Source organism: Dipteris shenzhenensis, chromosome 25 (genome assembly GCF_047967505.1).
Source record: "Dipteris shenzhenensis isolate YYH24624 ecotype China chromosome 25, Dip_SZ_1.0, whole genome shotgun sequence".
Classification (NCBI taxonomy): domain Eukaryota; kingdom Viridiplantae; phylum Streptophyta; class Polypodiopsida; order Gleicheniales; family Dipteridaceae; genus Dipteris; species Dipteris shenzhenensis.
In genome coordinates this window covers 20,132,231-20,137,907 of record NC_141620.1, presented here as the reverse complement: position 1 = coordinate 20,137,907, position 5,677 = coordinate 20,132,231, and the positions used below count along the sequence as shown (strand labels likewise).

The window sequence follows — 5,677 nt, the reverse complement described above, 5'->3', positions numbered from 1 at the left end:
ATATCAATTATAAATAATGAATTACAATGAGATTACAATAGGCCTTGCTATGACACATGTGGACCTCTTTGTTCATACTTAAATAAAATTAGGATCAAGTATAGCAAGCTTCTAGATATATACCTTTAAGAAGAAGTGCTTATCAAAGTAAAGGAAGCGATTGATTGTTATTTTTATTACTTTATAATATATTAATGCTCAATATTTTTAAGAGCATGTAGGTGAAGTAAGTAGATATAATTGTGTTGAAGGCACTAAGTTAAAAACATGCTTATAGAAATAGTGATAAGCCTTCCCTCACTCCATGCTACAAAGGAAGTATTATTGAAATCTTTGTAGTTTTGCAAGATTTGATTATTTTAGCTATTGTCTATGTATATATCACCTTTAGTTGGATGACATTAGGTAAAGTGATTAACTAGGTAGACTTTGAAAAATATTCTTTACTAGGATTATGTTACTAAATATTTCTTGTATGCCTAGAGCACATATTCTTGTTTCAAAAGTAATTTTGATTAATATATGAAAAAAGAAATTAATTTTTAAATAAAAAAAGATCTTGCATAATGGATAATTTATGAATTAGAAAATTACCTTCTTATCAAAAAACTTTGAAAAATGATATATACTAGTTATAATTCATGGGATACTAGATCAACCAAAACAAGTAGCGGAGTATGTTTATGTGAAAAAGGAGTGGTAGATAACTTATAATTTTCTCATAGTTTTTAAAATATATACTTTATTAGTAGATAAAAAGCATTGTGTGTCTTAGTGAAGAACCATATGTTTCTAGATTCAATGTTTTTAGTATAGACTTCAAATTTCTTAAAGAAATTGTAAATGTGAAAATATTAGATACTACCATACCAAAGGTTATGAGCATATTAATTTATTAAGTTTTATTCTGCACAAAAATTAGCATTGTTGAAAGTAGTTCAAGAAGGAAGTAATTGACATTTTTATTTTTATTTTTTTATAATATAGTAATTTTCAACGTTTTAAGAGCACATAGGTGAGGGAACTAGCTACAATTGTTTGGGTTCAAAATAGGTTTATAGAAATCATAATAGGCCTTCCCTCAATCCATGCTAGAAAGGAAACATTGATGAAATCTTTGTAATTTTACAAGATTTCATTTGTTTGACTATTGTTTTTATGAATATTGGCTATTGCCTATGGCTGGATGACATTAAGTAAAGTGATTAATTGGCTAGAACTTGAATATATTATTTTGTAATACATCGACAAGATTGCATTATCTCTATGCCTAGGGCATCGAATCTTTTCTCAAAAGTAAATTTGATCAATCTATGAGAAACTCAATTCATTTTCAAATTGTAAATGATCTTGCATGATAGATAAATTATGTGAATAAAATAAGATCCTATCAAAAAACTCTAAAGAAAGGTAGAGAACAACATTCCATGGGATGCTAGATAAACCAAAATAGGTAGTGGACTATTGTTATGTGAGAAATTCTTTGAAGAGGAGTGGTAGAATAAAATTTATTATTTTCTCATAGTTTTCAAAATATGAACTGGATCACATCTAAATTCAACATTTGTAATACAATCTTCACATTTCTTGAAGTAATTGTAAATGTGCAAATATTAAATACTACCTTGTCAAAGATTGTGAACATATTACTTTCTTAAAGTTCATTTTGCATAAAAATTAGCATTAGTTGAAAGTAATCTTATATGTCCATAGATGTAGTATAGAAGGTTGTCCAGACAATCTTTGCTACTAAGTACGAATATAATAGTTCAAAGGATTAACATATGTATTTCATTTTGGAAGTTTTTTTAAAAGTATCTCATCAAACAAAGGAGTATTTAAATTGATTTCCATGCATGAATATTTGTTAAATTTTATAGTCCAACTATCCATCCTAGATGTATGGAAGCCTTTAAAAAATTGATATCCATGCATTAAGACTAGTTACATTTATTAGTCAAAGTCTCCATCCTAAATTCCATGCAAATGGTATCTCTGGTTTTGATTCAAATGGATCCAGAATAACTTGTAATTAATCTCACTCTTTATAATAGAAACATGTGTGAAATTTCAAATCAAAAAATTGGTACTCATATAAAAACTACAAATGGTATGTCTAATGCCTCACATGATCTGATTTATTAAAGGCGTTCTTATTTTGTGTTATTTAAAATTCATGAAAGAATATTTTTTGACATTATTCATCACGTTTTTTAATTTTATTTATAATTTCACAAAGATAATAACGTATTTTATTTTATTTATAATTTCACAAGAAGAAGAAGGTATAACCTTCTTTAGTGTGCTTGTGAGCTAGCTACTCACAATGCCCACCAACCCTTTGTGAAGGAGCACATAGGCTAGGTGGATTACAAGGCCATAAGGTAATTTAATTGAAACCATGTGATCCATGACTATACTAGGCAAATAGGCAATAGACAAATTGTAAGAACAACAATCTTCTGCCAATAATGTTGCATGTAGGGGCACTTTCTGCACACATTATCATGATATAATCCACTGTAAGTGAAGAGTTATGAATTGGAATAAATATTTAAGAAATCAAACCCATATCAATGAATTGAATAAAAATATATGCACAATAAAGAAAGCCTTCCCACTCTAAAAAGATCATTAGTAACAACTAGCAAATATAGATACCTTTTAAAGAAACATAATTCTTGGTGATTACCTTAATGGACACTACTAAAGATTACATAAATTTTATAAGAAGAAAAATTATGAGATGAAATCACAAGTTACACACTTTTGTGTATACCTTTCAAATTAAAGCTAGTCCATTAGTTGTTGATGCTTCATCTGACACCAATGATTGCTTATGATTTAGTGGACCAGTGCACACTAATAGAAGGCAAGTTTCACTACAACATTCGTTACTATTGGCACAAATAGCACCGATGGCTTTGCATGTAGGAATGGATTCTGTAACAATGCCACAATATGTATCATAATCAATAAGGTTAGTGATGCCAAAAGCTTTTAGGTAATCAAATCATCATACCTGTGAATGTAGCAAGGTCGTTGGTCATTAATGGTTTCTTTGATGCTAAGGGCTGCTCATGCTTAGTGGAAGAGCACACACTAGTAAAAGGCAGCTCTCACTACAACATTCATGGTTGCTTGCACAAATGGCGCCAATGGCTTTGCATGCAAGGGCTGATTCTGTAACAATGACAATTGGGCTCAAGTGAGTAATACTTTTATTGGTGGAAATTATCATAATTCTCTAATGATGTCAAGGACTCATCATGCTTAATTGGAAGAGCACATAGGAAACTCAGGGATCAAATTTTACCATAGCCAATGCTAGTTCATTCTTGTTAATGCAACCTTTGATACCAATGACTCCTCATGCTTAAGAAGGATAGAACACAATAATAAAAGACAATTTTCACTATAGCATTCATGGCTAGCCACACAAATAGCACCGATGGATTTTCATGTCATGGTCAATTCTATTTCAATGCCATGAAGATTCATAATGATCATTAAAACACTATACATAGATGACTATGACTTCTCACAAAAAAAACATTGATGAGGAATGCTTTTACGGGATAAAATTTTACCTGTTAGTGCTAGTCCATTGCTTAATGATGCAATGGTTGATGCCAATGATTGATCATTCTTAAGAGGAAGAGCACACATTAATGACATTCAATTTTCACAACAACATTCATGGCTAGTCGCACAAATAGTACCAATGGATTTGCATGTAGCGGTTGAATATGTATGAAGATAATTAACAATATACATATATACTATCATTGTAAATAGATGGCTATTGCTCCTAGAAACATCACCTATACAGGAAAATTTCATGGGATCTACCTTTACCTGTCAATGCTAGTCCATCACTTGTTGATGCAACCTTTGATACCAATGACTTCTCATGCTTAAGAGGAAGAGCACACACTAATAAGAGACAATTGTCGCTACAACATTCATGGCTAGCTGCACAAATAGCACCGATGGCTTTACATGTAGTGGTCACTTCTCCTTCTGCTTGAATGCCACAAAGATGAACGATGATCATTGTCACTATACATAGATGGCTATCATTGTACAATCATGACTATCACTACTCACGCAAAACAACATTGATGATGGAAATCTTTTAGCCATCAAATTCTACCTGCCAGTGCTAGTCCATTGTTTGTTGATGAAACCTTTGATGCCAATGACTCCTCACGCTTAAGAGGAAGAGCACACACTAATAAGAGACAGTTTTCACTGCAACATTCATGGCTAGATGCACATATAGCACCGATGGCTTTGCATGTAGCGGTTGATTCTGCTTCAATATCACAAATACACATGAAGATCATTAACACTATACATATATACTATCATTGTAAATAGATAGCTATTGCTCATAGAAACAACACCTATACGGGAAAGTTTTATGGGATCTAACGTTACCTGTCAATGCTATTCCATTGTTTGTTGATGTAACCTTTGATACCAATGACTTCTCATGCTTAAGAGGAAGAGCACACACTAATAAGAGACAATTGTCACTACAACATTCCTGGCTAGCTGCACAAATAGCACCGATGGCTTTACATGTAGTGGCCACTTTTGCTTTTACTTCTACTTCAATGCCACAAACATGCATGAGGATCATTAGCACTATACATAGATGGCTAGCATTGTACAATCATGACTATGACTACTCACACAAAACAACATTGATGATGAAAGTTTTTTAGACATCAAATTTTACCTGTTAGTGCTAGTCCATTGCTTGTTGATGAAACCTTTGATGCCAATGACTCCTCACGCTTAAGAGGAAGAGCACACACTAATAAGAGACAGTTTTCACTACAACATTCATGGCTAGATGCACATATAGCACCGATGGCTTTGCATCTAGCGGTTGATTCTGCTTCAATATCACAAATACACATGAAGATCATTAATACTTTACATATATACTATCACTGTAAATAGATGGCTATTGCTCATAGAAACAACACCTATATGGTAAAGTTTTATGGGATCTAACTGTACCTGTCAATGCTATTCCATTGCTTCTTGATGCAACCTTTGATACCAATGACTTCTCATGCTTAAGAGGAAGAGCACACACTAATAAGAGACAACTGTCACTACAACATTCATGGCTAGCTGCACAGATAGCAACGATGGCTTTACATGTAGTGGCCATTTCTGCTTCTACTTCAATGCCACAAACATGCATGCAGATCATTAGCACTATACATAGGTAGCTAGCATTGTACAATCATGATTATCACTACTCACACAAAACAACATTGATGGAAAATTTTAGACATCAAATTTTACCTGTTAGTGCTAGTCCATTGCTTGTTGATGAAACCTTTGATGCCAATGACTCCTCACGCTTAAGAGGAAGAGCACACACTAATAAGAGACAGTTTTCACTACAACATTCATGGCTGGACGCACATATAGCACCGATGGCTTTGCATCTAGCGGTTGATCCTGCTTCAATATCACAAATACACATGAAGATCATTAATACTTTACATATATACTATGATTGTAAATAGATGGCTATTGCTCATAGAAAGATCACCTATATGGGAAAGTTTTATGGGATCTAACTTTACCTGTCAATGCTATTCCATTGCTTGTTGATGCAACCTTTGACACCAATGACTTCTCATGCTTA

The 5,677-nt window shown here is 32.7% G+C and overlaps 1 long non-coding RNA gene across 1 annotated transcript; it reads right to left on the bottom strand.

The window, feature by feature from the left end:
* Positions 1-3,864: 3,864 nt before the first annotated feature.
* LOC147885572 (uncharacterized) lies at positions 3,865-4,540 on the bottom strand. Its single transcript, XR_015543508.1, has 3 exons — positions 4,444-4,540; positions 4,157-4,315; positions 3,865-4,023 (listed from the first exon to the last, which is right to left on the bottom strand). It is a non-coding gene; the product is annotated as an uncharacterized LOC147885572 (long non-coding RNA).
* Between the last annotated feature and the right edge of the window lie 1,137 nt (positions 4,541-5,677).